The 19,334-nt window shown below is 43.4% G+C and overlaps 1 long non-coding RNA gene across 1 annotated transcript in view; it reads left to right on the plus strand.

Moving 5' to 3' along the window:
- Window positions 1–3,333: 3,333 nt before the first annotated feature.
- LOC118986504 (uncharacterized) overlaps window positions 3,334–19,334 on the plus strand; it is a 70,488-nt gene continuing 54,487 nt past the window's right edge. Inside the window, exons 1-2 of the long non-coding RNA XR_005066396.1 lie at window positions 3,334–3,365; window positions 9,066–9,078. This is a non-coding gene — a long non-coding RNA (uncharacterized LOC118986504). The remainder of the gene's footprint in view (window positions 3,366–9,065; window positions 9,079–19,334) is intronic.

Genomic DNA, 19,334 nt, shown 5'->3' on the forward strand with positions numbered 1-19,334 from the left:
GTAACATTTTTCAAAGGACTGAATTCAGGAGCTTCGGTCTTACCACCTCTTGAGCTCATCCTTGTCTTATACATTATTTCTGCTTTATGATTTATATGGAAGTTGTTTTCTCGTGATTGCATTTGGGAACAGCAAATAGTAGATTTCACAGGCCTAACAGCTACAATTGATTTAAAAAACAAAAGAACAACAAAACAAACAAGCGGGCAAAATGTAACCAAAGACAGTGAAATACAGAACGTGCTGACAGGGTCCAGAGGGTAGAGGGGAGGGAAGCACAGAGTAAAAGGGGATGGACTCACATGAATAAGTATGAAGGACACATGGACAATAACTAAGACGGGGGGCGGAGAGGGGAGGGGGGTGGGGAGCACTGGGGGGGTGCAGGGCTGGGAATACAAGAAAGAAAACTGTACTTGAACAAAAGTTAAATTAAAAAAATAAAAATAAAAATAAAAAACAAAAGAAAAAGGGAGGTGTCGGAACCTCCTCTGGTGGGTTCCAAGAAGTTTAACTGCCTCCCATGGCTAAGGATGAGTAAGCAAATTCCAGAATGTGAGCCACAAGGTGACAAAGATTGTCTCTGGTAGCAAATGCTGCCTCTGCTTACTCCCATACCCCCAGAGCATTGTCAGATACTCAGACTCGGGTAAGACTCCTCAGAGGGTGGGAGCCCTAGGTCTAGGGTAAGTTTGAGTAGTTAGGGTTAGAAATAATGATACGGTCAGGTTTAGGGCAAGGGTTAGGGTTAGGATAGAATCAGGGTAAGGTCTAAGGTAATGGTTATAGTTAGGATTAGTTCCAGGGATAGGGTTATTGATAAGGTAAGGGTTAGGGCAAGGGATAATTTTACTTTTGGGGTTAGGGTTAGGGTTTTGGTTAGGTTTAGGGTTAGAGTTAGGGCCAGGGTTAGTGTTTGGGCTAGATCTAATGTTAGGAACAGGTTAAGGTCTAGGGATCAGGCTAGGGTAGGTTTAGGGTTAGGGTTAGGATTAGGGATAGGGTTGGGTCTAGGGGTATGGCTAGGGCTAGAGCAAGGTTTTGGGTTGTTGTAGGGTTAGGTCCAGGGTTAGGGCTAAGGTCAGGGTTTTGATTGTGGTTAGGGTTAGAACTAGGCTTAGTGTTAGTGTTAGGGTTAGGTCTAGGATTAGGGTTAGGGTTAGGGTTAGTGTTAGGGTTAGAATCTGGGTAAGGGCTAAGGCTAGTGTTAGGAATAGAATTAGGGTTAGGGTTAGGGTTAAGGACAGTTTTAAGGTTAGGGTTAGGGCTAGCTTCCAGGTTAGGTTTAAGGTTATTGTTAGGGTAAGTGTTAGGATACATTTAGGGTTAGGTTTAGGGTGAGGGCAAGGGTGAGGAATAGGGCTAGGATTAGGTTTAGGGTTAGGATTAGAGTTGGGGGTAGGGTTAGGGCTAGTGCTAAGGTTAGGGTTAGAGTTCAGGTTATGGTTAGTGTTAGGTGTAGAGCGAGGGCTAGGGCTAGGCTTATGGTTAGAGCTAGGGTCAGGGAAAGGACCAGGGTTAGGGTTAGGATCAATATTAGGGTTAGGTTTATGGTTAGATCTAGGGCCAGGTTTAGTTTCCAGGCTGTACCTTGGACTAGGGTTAGGGATAGGATACGGTTAAGGTTAGGGTCAGTGTTAGGGTTATGGTTAGGGTTAGGGCTAGGACTAGAACTAGAACTAGAACTAGGGTAAGGGTTGGGTTTTAGTCTAGGTCTAGGGCTAGGGTCAGAATTAGGGTTAGGGCTAGGGGTAGGTCTAGGGTTAGATTTATGTTTAGGGTTAGTGTTAACATTAGCTATGAATTTATGGTTAGGGTTTGAGTTAGGGCTAGGGTACAGTTAGATTTATGTCTAGGGTTAATATTAGGGTTAGGACTAAAGCTAGAACTAGGGTTGGGGTTAGTGTTAGTCTTAGGTCTAGGGTTAGTGTTAGGATTAGGGGTGAGGTTAGTGTTAGTGTAGGGTTAGGGCTAGGAATGGGTTAAGGCTAGTGATAGGGCTAGCATTAGGGCTATACTAAGGACAGGGTTAGAGTTAGGGCTAGGGTTTTGGTTAGGGTTAGAACTAGGGTTGGTCTTAGGGTGAGGTGTAGGTTTAGGTTTAGGGTTAGGGTTAGGGTAGGGTTATAGCTATAGCTAGGGTTAGTGATAGGGTTAGGGTTAGTGCTAGAGGTAGGGTTATTGTTTGTGTTAGGGTTAGGTCTAGGGTTAGGGTTAGGCTTAGGGCTAGGGTTTTTGTGAGGGTGAGGTCTAGGGATAAGGTTAGGGCTAGGGTTATGGCTAGTGTTAGGGTTAGGGTTAAGGTTAGGGCTAGGGTTACGTTTAGGGCTAGGTCCAGAGCTATGGTTAGGGTTAGTGTTAGGATTTGGTATAGGGTTTGTGTTATGGTTACAGCTAGGTTTAAGGTTAAGGCCAGTGTTAATTTTAGGAGTAGGTTTAGGTTTAGGGTTAGAGTTTTGGCTAGGGCTAGGGTGAGAGTTAGCTTTAGGGTTAGGATTAAGACTAGGGCTGGGGTTAGTGTTAGGTTTAGGTATGGGTTTAGGGCTAGATTTAGGGTTAGGGCTAGAGTTAGGGCTAGGTTTAGCTTTAGGACTAGGGTTAAGGTTAGGGATAGGGTTACATTAAGGGTTAGGCCATGGGTCAAGTTTACATTTAGGGTTTCAGTTATGGTTTTGGTTAGGTTTTGCGTTAGGTTTCGGGTTAGGGCTAGGGTTCGTTTTAGCTTTGGGGCTATATCTGTAGGTAGTGTTCGGGTTAGTTTTAGTGTTAGATCTAGGGATAGGGTTAGGGTTAGTTTTAGGTGTAAGGTTAATTTTAGGGGTAGGGGTAGGCCTAGAGATAGGGTTAGGTTTAGTGTTAGGGTGAAGAACAAGGTTAGTTTTGGTTTTAGCATTAGGGATAGGATTAGGGCTAGGTCCAGGGTTAGGGCTCGGCTTGGGTTTAGAATTAGGGCTTGGGTTAGGGCTATTGTTAAGTTTAGCTTTAGAGGTAGGGTTAGGGCTAAGGGTAGGTTTAGTATTAGGGTGAGGTGTGGGGTTAGGGTTAAGGCTAGGGTGAGGGCTAAGGCTAGGGTTAGGGCCAAGTTTATGTTTAGGGTTAGGGATTGGGATAGGGAAACGGTTAGTTTTCAGGTTAGGATTAGAGCTAGAGCTAGAGCTAGGGTTAGGGTTAGTGTTTGTGTTAGGTCTAGGGTTAGTGTTAGTGTTAGTGTTAGGGGTAGGGGTAGGGTTATGGCTAGGGCTAGGGTTAGCACTAAAGCTAGGGTTGGGGCTAGGGTTAGGTATAGGGCTACAGCTAGATTTAGAGGTAGGTATTAGGTATAGGGTTAGAATTAGGTATAGGGTTTGTGTTAGGGTTAGGGGTAGGTTTAAAACTAGAGTTACAGCTAGCGCTTGGGTGAGTGTTAGGGTTAGTGTTAGGGCTAGGGTTTGAGTTAGGGTTAGAATTAGGCTTAAGGTTTCGTTTAGGGTTAAATTTTGCACTGGTGTTAAAGTAGGGCTAAGGTGAGCATTAGGGTTAGGGTTAGGGCTAGGGTTAGGGCTATGGTTACAGCTAGGGCTAGAGCAAGAGTCAGGGTTAGTGTTAGGGATAGGTGTAGGGTTAGAGTGAAGGATAGGATTAAGTGTAGGGCTAAGGTTAGGTGTTCAGCTAGGGTTAGGGTTAGGTTTAGGGTTAGGGCTAGGGTTAGGGCTTTGGTTAGTGTTAGGGTTAGGGCTAGAGCTAGGGTTTGGGTTAGTGTTAGGCTTAAGTCTAGTGTTGGGGTCAGGGTTAGGGCTAGGTTTAAGGTTAGGACTAGGTTCAGGATTAGGGTTAGGGTTAGTGTTTGGATTAGAACCAAAGCTAGGGCTAGGGTTAGGTTTAGGGTTAGGATTAGGGTTAGGTTTAGAGTTAGGTTTAGGGCTAGAGCTAAGGTTACATTTACAGTTAGGACCCTGTTAGGTTTAGGGTTAGCTTAGTGATACAGTAGGGTTAGGTTAGGGTTAGTGATATGTTTAGGGTTAGTGTTATGGTTAGAGGGTAGAGCTGGAGCTATGGTTAGGGTTAGTTTTAGGGTTAGTACTGAGTTTAGGGTAAGGGTTTGGGTTAGAGCTAGGATAGGTGTATGGCTAGGGTTAGGTTTAGGGGTAGGATTAGGGTTGGGGCTAGGGTTAGGGTTAGGGATAGGTCTAGGGTTAGGGCTAGAAATAAGGCTAGCGTTACATTTAGGGCTAGGGTTAAGTTTAGGGTTATAATCTGGGTAAGATCTAAGGCTATGTCTAGGGTTAATATTAAGGCTAGGGATAGGGTTATTGAATGGGTAAGGATTAGGGTTATGTTTAGAGTTAGGGCAGGTGTTAAGTTTAATTTTAGGGTTAGGGTTAGGTCTAGGGCTTAGGCTAGGGCTAGAATTTGTTTAAGGTTTAACTCTAGGTTGAGGGTTAAGGTTAGGGCTAGGGCTATGTCTAGGGTAGAGTTAGTGTTAGGGTTAGATCTAGGATTAGGGTTAGGGTTACAGCTGGAGTTAGGGCTTAGGCTATGGTTAGTGCTAAATTAGGTATCGGGTTAGGGTTCATGCTTGGGCTATGGTTATTGTTAAGGTTAGGGTTAGGGCTAGGTCTAGGTCTAGGGTGTTTTAGGGTTAGGGTTAGGGATAAGGCTACAGTTAGGTTTTGGCATAGGGTTAGAATCAGGGCAAGGTCTAAGGCTATGGTTAGGGTTAGGATTAGGGATAGGGTTATTAATAGTGTAAGTGTTAGGGTTATGTTTCGTGTTAGTGAAAGTGTTAAGTTTAGTGTAAGTGTTAGGGTTAGGGTTAGGTCTAGGGTTTGGGTTTGGGTTAAGCTCTGGGTTAACAGGGTTAGATTTCTGGCTATGGTAGGGCTAGTGTCATGGTACGATTTAGGCATAGGGCTAGGGCTAGGGCTAGCGCTAGGGTCAGGTTTAGTGTTAGGGTTAGGTCTAGGGTTAGGGTTAGGGTTAGGATTAGGGTTAGGGTTAGGGCTTGGGCTAGTGTTAGGGTTTGGGCTAATGTTAGAGCTATGGTTGGGGTTATTGTTAGTGTTGGGGTTAGGGGTAAGTTCAGTATTAGTGTTAGGTTTAGGGATAAAATCGGATTAGTTCTAGGGTTAGGGCTAGGATTAGGTTTAGGATTAGGGCTATGGTAAGGGCTATGGTTAGAGTTAGGCTAGGGTTATGGTTAGGGCTAGGAGTAGGTTTAGTGTTAGGGTGTGTTGTAGGTTTAGGTTTTGGGTTAGGTTTAGGGTAGGTTTAATCTATGGCTAGGGTTATTGCTAGGGTTAGGGCTAGAGCTAGAGCTAGTGTTAGGTTTAGTGTTAGGGTTAGGTCTAGGGTTAGGTTTAGGGCTAATGTTAGGGTTAGGTCGAAGGTTAGTGCTAGGTCTAGGGTTAGGTTTAGGGTTAGGGGTAGGGCTTGGGCTAAAGTTAGTTCTAGTGTTTAGTCTAGGGTTAGGGTTAGGGCTAGGGCTAGGGTTATGGTTGTGGGTAGAGTTATGATTAGGTGTAGGACTAGGTTTTGGTTTAGGGGTATGTTTAGGGTCCGGGTTAGATTTAGGACTAGTGTTATGAATAGGACTATATTTAGGTTTAGGGGTAGTGCTAGGGTTTGAGCTAGGACTAGGGATAAGGTAAGGGTTAAAATTATGATTAGGGTTAAGGTTAGGTTTAGAGTTAGGTTAGGGCTTGTGTTAGGTTTAGGGTTTTGTTTAGAGTTACGGTTAGGCTTAAGGTTAGGGCAAGAATTAGGGTTAGGGGTAAAGTTAGGGACAGGTCTATAACTTAAATTAGGGTTAGTATTAGGGTTAGTGTTTGGGTTATTTGTGGGTTTGGGGTTAGGATTAAAATTAGGGTTAGGCTTAGGGCTAGGTTTAGGTTTAGGGCTAGGTTTAGGGTTAAGTCCCAGGTTGGGTTTAGTATCAGGATCAGGGTTAGGTTTACATTTAGGGTTAGGGTTAAAGACATGGTTAGGTTTAGGTCTAAGTTCAGGGTTAGGTTTAAGGTTAGGGTTAGGATAAGGGTTAGGATACGTTTAGGGTTAGGGCTTGTTTGCGGGCTAGGTTTAGGGTTAGGGTTTAGTTTAGGGTTAGGGCTAGAATGAGAACTATGGCTAGAATAAGGTTTAGCTTTAGGATTAGAGTTAGTGTTAGGGTTAGAGCTTGGCCCAGGTTTAGAATTAGGGTTATGGTTAGGGCTAGGGCGAGGTCCAGGGCTAGGACTAGGGTTCCAGTTAAGGCTAGGGTTATGGTAGCAGTAGGGTTTGGGTTTGGATTAGAATTATGGTGAGGGCTATGTTTAGGGTTAGAATTAGGGCTAAGGTTGTTATTAGGGTTTTGGCTATAGCTAGAGCTAGGTTTCAGGTTAGTGTTAGGTCTAGGGTTACAGTTGGGGTTAGGATTAGGGCTAAATTCAAGCCAAGGGTTGCCGCGGTCCAGTGGCAGCTTATCTAAGGGTCCCTCAGGTGAAAGTAGGTGTCGGCGCTGGGTAACAGGCAACTACACAGCTCAAAGGCAGGTGAAGCACTGTTTCATTTATTGCAAGTACAAGCAGGTTTTTATATTTTCATTTCTGGTAGTGATTAACATTACAGGTGCATAGCATGATCAGTTAAGCAGAAAAAATCAATACAAAGGTAACCAGGAAAAGTACGAAAGTTTCTATAGTTCCCAATTATGTTAAACAAAAGTTATTTTGACCAGGAGAACCATTAATCAGACAATTTGAAATAGTTCTATGTACACACTTTGAATGTCTTACTGTTTATTAAAGTTCTCAGAAATTGTCATGGGCAACAGGTACGCTTGGACCGAGCAGAGGTTAGGAAATTCATTATAAGCCTTTGTAATGTCTAACTTAGCTATCTATCTTGCTGTCTAAAATGTTTTTTTGTGTACTGTGGACTCTAACTCCTTGGTAGTAGTTTCTATGTGCTTAGTTTGTAATAGCTAACCAGCTTCTTCTGTTTTTATGCCTGTCTAATTCTAACTGATATATATTCCTATTCAAGGTGAAGGAGGGGCTGTTACTATAACAACTCTTTGACAATCAGGGGCTATTTTCTTAAAGGGGTTTTTGCTATTCTATGAGGCAGTTCTGTGGAAATACATATTTTCCCCTGAACTGTTCTTTCTTGGGTGGCTTTCACAGGAACAAATAAGTAAAGTAAGATGCCTTAATTCAGCCAGGGTAATATTGCTTAGGACTTGAGCCAACTGTTGTTTTTTCTCTGAGAGTGGTCATTCATTCTAGGAGATTCCAAATTATCAGAAGTGCAAAGGTTAGAAAACTAAGAAACAGTAAGAATAAAAGCAACACCATATATCCACTAATGCCACGTCCGTCCTGCTGGAAAACACTTCTGTGAAACCGTCATCTCCAAGTCATGACTGTGTCAACCGACATGGTTAGAAAACGCTTCTGTGAAGCCTTTGTCCCCAAGCCGTGACTGTGTCAGTCGACCTGGTTAGCACTGGACATGGCAAAGGGTTAGGTCTAGGATTAGGGCTAGGGTTAGGGTTAGGGCTAGGGGTATGGTTATGGCTAGGGTTAGGGGTAGGGCTAGGGTTAGTTTTAGGCTTAGGTCTAAGCTTAGGGTTAGGATTAGGTCTAGGGTTTGGGCTAGGGCTAGGGCTATGTTAGTGTGATGTTTAAGTCTAGGGTTAGGGTTTTGGTTAGGGCTAGGACTAGAGCTAGGGCTAGTGTTAGGGTTGGGTCTAGGGTTAGGGTTAAGTTTAGGGTTATGGCTAGGGTTAGGGCCATGGCTAGAATTAGGGTTAGAGCTAAGATAAGTGTTAGGGCTAGAGTTATGGTGAGGGCTAGGGCAAGGTCTAAAGTTAGGGTTAGGTTTACAGTTAGGGGTAGGTTTAGGGTTATTGTTTGTGCTAAAGTTAAGTCTAGGGTTAAGGGTTAGGGTTAGTCTAGGGTTTAGGGCTTGGACTATGGTTATTGATAGGGTTATTCTTTAGAGTTAGGGCTAGGTCTAGTTCTAGGGTAAGGTTTAGGTTAAGGGCTAGAAATAAGGCTATGGTTAAGGGTTAGGGCTAGGGTTACAGTTAGAGTTAGAATAAGGGTAAGGTTTAATTTTATGATTAGGGTTAGAATTAGGGCTAGGAATAGGGTAATTGATAGGGTCAGTGTTAGGGTTATGTTTTGGGTTAGGGTTAGGTTTAGGGTTAGGCTTAGGGTTAGGTCTAGGTCTAGGGCCTGAGCTATGATTAAGTTTAGGATTAGGATTAGGTATAGGGTTTGTGTTAGGGTTTCTGCCAGATTTAAGGTTAAGGCCAGGGTGAAGTTTAGGCTTACGGTTAGGATTAGGGTTAGCGTTAAGGTTAGGTCTAAATTTAAGGTTAGGGTTAGCGTTAGGGGTTGGGTAAGGGTTACGTTTAGGGATAGGGTTAGTGTTATGGTTTGGATTAAAATTAGAGCTAGTTTTCAGGTTATTGTTAGTATTCAGTCTAGGGTTAGTGTTAGGGTTAGGGGTCAGGTTAGTGTTAGTGTTAGGGCTAGGATCAGGTTAGGGCTAGGAATAGGACTAGGATTATGTTTAGGGTTAGGGCTTTGGTAAGGGTTAGGGTTAGAGTTAGGGCTAGGCTTATGGTTAGGACTAGGGCTAAGGTTGGTGCTCAGGTGAGGAGTAGGTTTAGGTTTAGGTTTAGGTTTAGGGTAGGGTTAAAGCTATGGCTAGAGTTAGGGCTAGGGTTAGGGCTAGAGCTACAGCTAGAGTTACAGTTAGTGTTAGGGTTAGGTCTAGGGGTAAGGTTAGTGTTAGGGTTGGGGCTAATGTTATGACTTGGGCTATGGCTAGGGTTAGGGTTAAGGTAAGGGCTAGGACTAGGGTTAGGGTTAGGATTATGATTAGGGTTAAGTTTAGGTTTAGGGTTAGTTTTAGGGTTAGGTTTAGGGTGAGGGTTAGGGTTAGGGTTAGAGCTAGAACCGATTTCAGGTTAGTGTTAGTTTTAGGTCTAGGGTTGAGGTTAGCGTTAGTGTTAGGGCTAGGGTTAGTGTCAGGATTAAGAATAAGGTTAGTATTAGGGTTAGGATTATGATTAGGGTTAGGGTTAGAGTTTGGGCTAGGATTAGTGTTATGGTTAGTTTTTTGTTTCAGTTAGGTATAGGGTTAGGGATAGGGAAAGATTTAGGACTTGGGTTAGGTTTAGGGCTAGGTTTAGGCTTATGGTTAGGCTTAGGGTTAGATCAGGGTCAGGGCTAAGGCTAGGTTTAGGGATAGTTGAGTTTTAGGGTAAGGGGTAGAATTAGGTTTAGGGTTCGAACTATGTATAGAATTAAGGTTAGGTTAAGGGCTAAGGTTAGGAGTAGGGTTAGGGATAGGTTTAGGGGTAGGGCTAGAGCTAGGATTAGGGCTAGGGCTATGGTTACAGATAGGGTTAGGGTAAGGTTCAGTGCTAAGTCTAAGGCTAAGATTAGTTTTAGGGTTAGGTCTAAGGTCAGGTTTATGGCTAGGTCTAAGTCCTGGGCTAGGGCTAGGGTTAGTGTAAGGTTAGGGTTAGGGTTAGATCTAGGGTTGGGGTTAAGGTGACTGTTAGGGCCGGCATTAGGGCTATGGCTAGGGTCAGGGTTAGAGCTAGAATTAGGGTTAGGTTTGGAGTTAGGGTGAGGGTTAGGGCAAGGTCTAGTGTTCTGGTTAGGGTTAGGTTAGGGATATGGCAAGGGCTAGTTTTACTATTAGGTTTACATGTAGGCTTAGGGTTAAGGTTAGGCTTAGGCCTGGGGTTAGGACTACGGCTAGTGTTACTGCTAATGTTAGTTCTAAAGTTATGGTTAGGCCTTTGGCTAAGGTTATTGCTAGGGTTAGGGTTAGGGTTAGGTCTAGAACTAGGGCCCGGGCTATGGTGAGGGTTAGTGTTAGGATTAGGTATAGGGTTTGTGTTAGGGTGTGGCTAGGGTTAATGTTAAGGCCAGAGTTATTTTTAGGATTAGGGTTATGTTTAGGGTTATGGTTAGGTTTAGGTTTAGCGTTAGGGTTAGGTCTAAGTTTAGGGTTAGGTTTATGGTTAGGGCTAGGTGTAGGGTTAGATTTTGGGCTATGGTTAGTTTAGGGTTTGGGTTAAAGGTAGAGCTAGGATTGTGTCTAGTGTTAGTGTTAGATGTAGGGTTAGTGTGAAAGTTAGGGGTGGTGTTAGTGTTAGGCTTAGGAATAGGAGAGGGCTAGCGCTAGGGTTAGGGCAAGTATTAAATTTAGAATTAGGGCTATGGTAAGGGCTAGGGTTAGAGTTAGTGCTGGGTTTTTGTTTAGGGCTAGGGGAGTTGGTGTTTTTGTGAGGTGTAGGTTTAGGTATAGGGTTAGATTTAGGGCAAGGTTAAAACTATGGCTAGGGCTAGGGTTAGGGTTAGGTATAGGGGTAGGGGTAGTGTTAGGTTTAGGGCTAGTGTTACGACTAGGGCTATGGTTAGACTTAGGTTTATGTTTCAGTTTAAGGTTAGGTTTAGGGTTTGTTTTAGCGTTAGGTTCACAGTAAGGTCTGGGATTAAGGTTAGGTTTAGGCTAGAGCAGGGTTTAGGTTAGTGCTAATTTTCAGTCTTGGGTTGAGGATAGGGTTACGGGTAGTGTTAGGGCTAGTGTTCATGTCAGGGTTAAGAATAAGGTTAGTATTAAGGTTAGGATTTTTATTAGTGTTAGGGTTAGATTTAGTGCTAGGGCTAGTGTTATGGTTAGGTTTTTGTTTTTTGGGTTTTTTTAATATTTTATTTATTTATTTATCTTTAGAGGGGAAGGAGAGAGGGAGAGAAACATCAATGTATGGTTGCCTTTTGTGCGTCCCCTGCTGGGAGTTGGCCTGCAGGGAACCGGCCTGCAACCCAGGCATGTGCCCTGACTGGGAATCGAACCGTGAATGTTTTTTGTTAGATTTAGGGTTGTTAAGGCTAGGGTTAGAGTTAGGGTTAGGGTTAGGGTTAGGGTTGGGGTTTGGGCTAGGTTTAGGGATCAAACTCGGGTTAGTCTCAGGGCTAGGTTTATGGTTAGGTTTAGGCTTAGGGTTAGAACCTCAGTCAGGGCTAAGGCCAGGTTTAGGTTAGGTTGAGTCTTAGGGTTAGTGTTAGGGTTAGGTGTAGGGTTCGAACTAGGAATAGGATTTGGGTTAGGGTAAGGGCTATGACTGGGGTTACAGTTAATGCTAAGTTCAGGCCTAGGGCTATAGTTTGTGTTAAGATTAGGATTAGGACTAGGGCTAGGGTTTGGTGTAGGAATAGGGTTAGGACTACATTCATGGTTAGGTTTAGGGTTAGGGTTAGGATTAGGGGTAGGGTTAGTTTTAGGATTAGGGCTACAGCTATAGCTAAAATTAGAGTTAGTGTTAGGGTTAGGTTTAGGGTTAGGGTTACGGCTAGGCTTAGGGGTGGGCTAGGCTTAGGTTTAGGATTAGGATTAGAATTAGAGTTAGCCTTAGTGTTAGGGTTAGTGCTAGGGTTACACGATGGCTAGGGTTCGTGTTAGGGTTAGGTCAAATGTTAGGGTTAGAGTGAGGGTTAGGGCTAGTGTTAGGTTTATGAATAGAGCTTGAGTTAGGGTTAGAGTTAGTGTTTCGGTTAGGTCTAGGGTTAGGTTTGGGGCTAGGGTATAGTTAAGGCTAGAGCTTCGGCTAGGGTTCGGTCGAGGGTTAGGGTAAGGGTAAGGTTTAAGGCTGGGGTAGGCTAGAGCTTGGGTCAAGTTTTCAGTTAAAATTAGGTGTCAGGTTTATGGTTCAAGCTAGGGTTAGTTCTAGAGGCAGGGTAGGTGTTAGGGTTAGGTCCAGGGTTGGGTTTAGTGTGAAAGTTAGGGCTAAGGCTAGTGTTAGGTTTAGGTTTAGTTTATGGGTAAAAGACTGGTTTGGTGTAAGAGTTTGGTAGGGTTAGGTTTAGGTTTAGGATTAGAGCCAGGGTTAGGGCTTCAGCTAGGACTAGGTCTAGAGCTAGCATTAGGTTTCAGGTTAGAACTAGTGTTAGGCTTGTAATTAGGTTTATGGTTAGGGTTAGGGTTATGGTATGGTTAGGGTTAATATTAGGGTAAAGGCTAGGTTTATTGTTATGGTTTGCATAGAGCTAGACCTAGGTCTCAGGGTTAGGTCTAGCGTTGCATTTAGGGTTAGAATTAGAGCTATGTTAAGGGCTAGGGTTAGGTCTAGCATTAGGGCTAAGGTTAGAGCTAAGGCTAGTGGCAGGGTTAGGGCAAGGGCTAGGGTTATGGCTAGGCTTAAGTTAAAGTATAGGGATTTGACTAGGGCTAGGGTTAGTTTTATGCTTAGGTTAGGGTTAGGTTTAGGGTTAGTTCTAGGGCTTGGGCTAAGGGTGGTATAGTGTAAGGTTTAAGTCTAGGGTTAGGGTGTAGGTTAGGGCTAGGACTAGGGCAAGGGCAAGTGTTAGGGTTAGATCTAGGGTTAAGATTAGGTTTATGGCTGTGGTTAGGGGTACAGATAGAATTAGGGTTAGACCTAGGATAAGTGATAGGTGTAGAGTTAAGGTGAGGGCTACGGCAAGGTGTAAAGTTAGGGTTAGGGTTAGGCTTAGGGTTAGGGCTCATTTTAAGTTTAGTGTTGAAATAGTGTTTGGATTTTGGTTAGGTTTTCCGTTAGGGTTAGAGCTAGGCTTAGTTTTAGGGTTAGGGCTAGGTCTAAAGCTAGGGTGAGGGTTAATATTAGGTTTAGGTTTAGGTATGGGGTTAGGTTTACAGCTAGTGTTAGGCATAAGGCTAGGGTTAAGGCTAAGGTTAGGTTTAGAACTAGAGTCACAACTAGTGCTAGGGTGACGGTTATGGTTACAACTAGGTTTAGGGCTAGGCCTAGGGTAAGGGCTAGGTTTTTTATTAGGGTTGGGGTTAGTGTTAGGGCTAGGGTTAGGGTTAGTGTTGTTGTTAGGGCTAGGGTTAGGCTTAATGTTTAATTTAGGGTTAGGATTAGGGTTACATTTAAGGCTAGAGTTAAAGCTGGGGCTAGGGTGAGGGTTAGGGTTAGGGCTAGTTTTAAGGCTAGGGCTAGAGCAAGCACTAGAGTTCGGGTTTGTTTCAGGGTTAGTTCCAGAGTTAGGGTAAGTGCTAGGATTAGGTTTAGGTCTAGGGTTTTTTATGGATAGGGTTAGGGTTAGTTTTAGGGTTAGGGTTAGGGCTATGTTTAGTGTTAGGGTTAGGGCTAGAGATAGAGCTAGGGTTCGCATTAGTGTTGGGGTTAGATCTAGGGTTATGTTTAAGGTTAGGGTTAAGGTTAGGTCTAGGTTTGGTGTTAGGATCAGGGTCAGGGGTAAGGCTTCGATTAGGTTTAGGTTTATGGTTAGGACTAAAGACTTGGTTAGAGTTAGGTTTAGTGCTAGGTTCAGGGTTAGGTTGAAGGTTAGGGTTAGGATAACCGTTTAGGATATGTTTAGGGTTAGGGTTAGGGTTAAGGCTAGGTTTGGGATTAGTGTTAGGGTTAGGGTTACAGTTGAGGCTGGAGCTAGGTCTAGGGTAAGTTTTGGGTTAAGATTTGGGACAAGGCTACAGTTCACTTTAGTGCTTCATTGAGGGTTAAGTTTAGAATCAGGGTAAAGTCTAAGGCTATGGTTATGGTTGGGAATAGGGCTAGGGATAAGGTTATTAATAGGGTAATGGTTAGGGTTACGTTCAAGGTTAGGGCGAGGGTGAAGTTTAGTGTTAGTGTTAGGGTTAGAGGTTTGGTTAGGTTTAGACTTAGGGTTAGGTGTAGTGTTAGTGTTAGGGTTAGGGCTATGGCTATAGGTAGGATTAGGGTTAGTGTTATGGTTAGGTCTAGGGTTAGCGTTAGGGGTAGGCTTAGGGCTAGGGCAAGGCTTAGGTTCAGGATTAGGTTTAGAATTAGACTTGGCCTTAGTGTTAAGGGTTAGGGGTAGGGTTAGGACTAGCGCTAGGGTTAGTGTTAGGGTTAGGTGTAATGTTAGAGTTAGATCTAATTATAGGGTTAGTGTAAGGTTTAGGACTAGGGTTAGTGTTAGAGTTATGCATAAAGCTTGAGCTAGCATTAGGTTTAGTGTTTGCTTTTGGTCTAGGGTTAGTTTTAGGTCTAGGGCTAGAGTTAGGTTTAGGGCTAGGGCCAGTGATAGGGCAAGGGTTAGGGTTAGGGTAAGGGTTCAGGCTAGGGATAGGGATAGAACTTGGGTTAAGTTCTCAGTTAAAATTATGTTTAATGAAGGGTTCAAACTAAAGTTAGGGCCAGGGATACAGTTAAGGTAGAAATAGGGTCACCTTTAGTGTTAGGGCTAGATCTAGAGCTAGGATTACGGTTAATGTTAGGGTTAGGTGTAGGGTTAGTGTTAAGGTTAGAACTAGGGTAAGGCTTTATTAGTTTTAGGGTTAAGAATAGGACCATTGTTCATGCAAGGTTTAGGGGTAGTTTAAGAGCTAGGGTTACGGTTAGTTTTAGGGTTAGTTCTAGGGTTAGGGTTAGGTTTAGGTTAGAGTTAAGATTTGGGTAAGTTTTAGGTCTAGGGTTGGGGTTAGTATCAAGATAAGGACTAAGAATAGGGTTAGGTATAAGTTTAGGTTTCGGGTTAAAGACAGGGTTAGTGTAAGTGTTTGATCCAGGGTTAGGGTTAGGGTTAGGATTAGAGGTAGGGTTAGGACTTGGGCTAGTGCTAGGGCTAATGGTAGGGTTAGGGTTAGTTTTAGGGTTAGGTCTAGCATTAAATTTAAGGTTAGAACTAGTGTTAGGCTTATCACTAGGTTTAGGGTTAGGGTTATGGTATTATGAGGGTTAGGATTAGTGTTAGGTCTAGGGTTATTGTTATGGTTTGGGTAGATATAGAGCTTGGTTTCAGGGTAGTGTTATGGTTAGATCTAGTGTATAGGTTAGGGTTAGAATTAGCACTAAGTTTAGGGCTAGGGTTAGGTCTAGGGTTAGGTCTAGGGAGGGTTAAGGCTATTGGTAGGGTTAGGGCAAGGGCTAGGGTTATGGCTATGGTTAGGGTAAGGTTTAGGGGTAGGCCTAGGGCTACAGCTAGTGTAGTTTTATTGTTATGTCAGAGTTAGTTTTAGGGTTAGTTCTTTGGCTTGGGCTGAGGCTAGGGTAGTGTAAGTTTTAAGTCTAGGGTTAGCATGTCAGTTAGTGCTAGGAGTAAAGCTAGGGCTAGTGTTAGGTTTATAGCTGGGGTTAGGGCTATGGATAGAATTAGGATTGGAGCTAGGATAAGTGGTAGGTGTAGAGTTAGAGTGAGGGCTAGGGCAAGGTGTAAAGTTGGGGTTATATTTATTGTTAGGGCTAGGTCTGGAGTTACCATTTGTGCTAAAGTTTGGTCTAGGTTTAGGGTTAGGACTTGGGCTATGGTTATTGTTTGGGTTAGGGTTAGATTTAGAGTTAAGTCTAGGTCTAGTGCCAGGGTAAGGTTTAGGTTTAGGGTTAGAAATAAAGCTATGGTTATGATTAAGGCTATGGTCATGGTTAGGTTTAGAATCAGGGTAAAGTCTAAGGCTAGGGTTATGGTTGGGATTAGGGCTAGGGTTAGGGTTATTAATAGGGTCATGGTTCTGGCGGGTGTAGCTCAGTGGATTGAGCATGGGCCTGCAAACTAAAGGATTGCAGTTTGATTCCCAGTCAGGGTACATCCCCGGGTTGCAAGCCAGTCCCCATTATGGGCCAATTCCCAGCAGGGGACAGACACACAAGAAGCAACCATACACTGATATTTCTCTCCCTCTCTCTTTCCCTTCCCTTCTAAAGATAAACAAAATATTAAAAAATAAATAACATTATTTAAAAAATAGGCTAATGATTAGGGTTACATTCAGAGTTAGGGCAATGGTGAAGTTTAGTGTTAGGGTTATGATTAGGGTTAGGTTTAGTGTTTTGGTTAATTTTAGGGATAGGATTAGGTGTAAAGTTAGTGTTAGCGTTATGGCTATGGCTATACGTAGGATTAGGGTTAGTGTTAAGGTTAGGTCTAGGGTTAGGGTTAGGGCTATGCTTAGGGCTATGGCTAGTCTTAGGGTTAAGGTTAGAATTAGAATGAGGGTTAGCCTTAGTGTTAGGGTTAGAGATAGGTTTATGACTAGGGTTAGCTTTATTCCTAAACCTAACCCTAAAACTTACCCTAGACTTAGCCCCAACCCCAACCCTAACCCTAACATGAACCCCAAACCTAGCCCTCACCCAAACACTAATCCTAAACATATTCTAAACATTATCCTAACCCTAACCTTAAACCTAACCCTGAACCTAGCACTAAACGTAACCCTAACCCTGTCTTTCACCCTAACCCTAAACCTAAGCCTAACCTTAACCTTACACCTGGCCCTGATACTAACCTCAACCCCGGACTTAATACTAACACTAAACATAACCATAACCCTAGACCTAACCCTAACAGTAATGCGAACCTAGCTCTAGCCCTAGCACTAACACTAACACTGACCATGGCACTAATCCTAACCCTAAAACTAACCCTAACCCATGACATAAACCTTACCCTAGACCTACACCTAATCCTAGCCCTTACCCTAACTCTAGACCTAACCCTGACACAAATCAGAACTCTTGTTCTAGCCCTAACCCAGGGCCTAACCCTAACCCTAACCCTAACCCTCACTCTAGCCCTAGCCTTAACTCTAGCTGTAAACTTAACCCTAACCGTAACCCTAAATGGAACCTTAAGCCTAACCTTATCCCTAACTCTAACACGAACCCTAACCCAACCCTAGCCCTAACCCTAACTGTCACCCTAGCACTAGCTGTAACTCTAGTTTTATACCTAACCCTAGCCCTCACCCTAGCCTTACCCCTAACCCCAGTGGTAACCCTATCCCCAACCTAACCCTAACACTAACCCTGGCCCTAACCCTAACCCTAACCCTAACCAAAATCCTAACCCTCTCCCTAACACTAAACTTAACCCATGCTCTAACCCTAAATATAACCCTAATGATTACCCTATCAGTAACCCTATCCCTAGCCCCAATCCTAATGCTAATCATAACCTTAGACCTTACCCTGATTTTTATGCTAATCATAACCCTAGCCCTAACCCCTAACCACGGCCTTATATCTAACCATAAGCCCAAATCTTCTCCAGGCAATAGCCCTAGCGTTAACTCTAAACCTAACCATGATGCAAACAATAACCATAGACCAACCCTTAACCCTAACCCTAGCCCTTACCCTATCCCTAAACTTAGTTCTAATTCTAACCCTAACTGTAACACTAGACCTAACCCTAACACAACCTTGAAACCTAGCTCTAGCTGTACCCAGACCCTAGCAATAACCCTAGCCCTAATTCTAATCCTAATCCTAACCATAACCCTAAACCTAATGACAAGCCTAACACTAGTTCTAATCTTAACCCTAACACTAGACAAAACCCTAACACTAACCCGAAAGTCAGGTCTAGACCTAGCACTAGCCCAAACCCTAAAACTACTTCTAATCCTAATTCTAACCCTAACCCTACACCTAACCCTTACACTAACCCTGTCTTTAACCTGAAACCTAAACCAAAACATAACCCTAGCCTATACCCTAACCTTGATACTAACATCAACCCTGGACATAGCCCTAACCCTAATTCTAACCCTAAAACTAATAAACCCTTACCATAGTTCTAAAGTTAACCCTAACCCTAGACCTAACCATAACACTAACCATAACCCCAGCTCTAGGTCTAGCCCTAACCTTAAAGCTAACCCTATTTCTATTCTAACCCTATCCCTGGCCCTAACTTTAGCTCGAACCCTTCCCTAAATGTAATTTTAACTGAAAACTCAACCCAAGTTCTAGCCCTAGCCCTAGCCCTAGGCTTAATCCTTACCCTAACCCTCACCCTATCCCTGGCCTTCTCCCTGGCCCTAAACCCAACACTAGCCCTAAACTGAACCCTAGACCAAAAGCAAACACTAAGCCTAATCCTAGCTAAACCTCTATTCATAACTTTAACACTAACCCTAGCCCTAAACCTTACACTAACTTTAAAATTAGACCTTACCCTAACATTAGACCTAGCCCTAACACTAACCATAGCCCTAATCATAACCCTATTCCTAAGGCTAACTCTAATTCTAATCAAATCCTAGAACTAAACCTAGCCATAGCCCTAAGCCTAGCCCTAAACCTAAGCCTGGACCTAACCTTACCACTAACCTTAATCTTACCTATAGCCATACCCCTAACCCTAACACTTACTCTACACCTAACCCTCACCCTAACCCAAACCAAAACACTAAACCTAAACCTAACCCTAACACTAACCCAAAACACTAAACCTGAACCTAAACCTAACCCTAACACTAAATTTCAACCTTTCTCTAACACTGAATGTCACCCTAACCATTATCCTAGTAATAACCCTATCTCTAGTCCCTACCATAACCATAGCCTAAGACCTTACCCTGATTCTAACTTTAACCCTAAACCAAGCACTAAAGCTAACTCTAGCTTTATCTCCAAACCTAATCCTAAAACTTACCCTAGACCTAAACCCAGCCACAACCCTAACCCTAACCCTAAAACTAAAACCCAAACCTAGTGTTCACCCAAACCCTAACCCTAAACATATCCTAAACCTTATCCTAACCCTAACTTTAAACCTAAACCTGAACCTAGCATAAACCTAACCGTAACCCTGTCTTTAACCGAACCCTGAATCTAAACCTAACCGTAGCCTTAGCCCTGACCCTGATACTAACCAAAAACCTGGACCTAACCCTAAACCTAACCATAACCATAACCCTAGCCCTAGCCCTAACACTAACACAAACCCTAGCTCTAGCTCTAGCCCTAACCCTAACATGAACTATAGCTGTAACTGTAACCCTAAAACTAACCCTAACCCTAGCCATAAACCTAACCCTACACCTACACCTAATCATTACCCTTACCATAACTCTAGACCTAACCCTGACACAGACCTGAACTCTTGCTCTAGCCCTAACCCTAATACTAACCCAGGCCCTAACCCTAAACCTAACTTTAATACTGACCCTATCAATAACCCTATTCCTAGCCCTAATCCTAATCCTATCCATAACCTTAGACCTTACCTCGATTCTAACCCTAACCATAATCCTGCCCCAACACCTAACCATAGCCTATTTCTAACCCTAAACCTAAAACTTACCCTGGCACTAGCCCTAGGCTTAACTCTAAACCTAACCCTAACCATAAGCCAAACAATGACCATTAACCAAGCCCTAACCCTAACCCTGGAACAAACGTTGGCACAGATGATAACACCACATCTAGCCCTAACCATAACCATAACCCTAACTTTATCCCTTGCCCTAGCCCTCACCATAACTCTACACCTACCACTTATCCTAGCTCTAATATAATTCTACCTGTGGCCATAACCCCAGCCATAAACCTAACCTTAACCCTAGACCTAACCCTAACACTAGCCCTGGCCTTAGTCTTAGCC

This window comes from Sturnira hondurensis, unplaced genomic scaffold, assembly GCF_014824575.4.
Source record: "Sturnira hondurensis isolate 20B ecotype Veracruz unplaced genomic scaffold, ASM1482457v3 Scaffold0004280, whole genome shotgun sequence".
In the NCBI taxonomy this organism is placed as follows: domain Eukaryota; kingdom Metazoa; phylum Chordata; class Mammalia; order Chiroptera; family Phyllostomidae; genus Sturnira; species Sturnira hondurensis.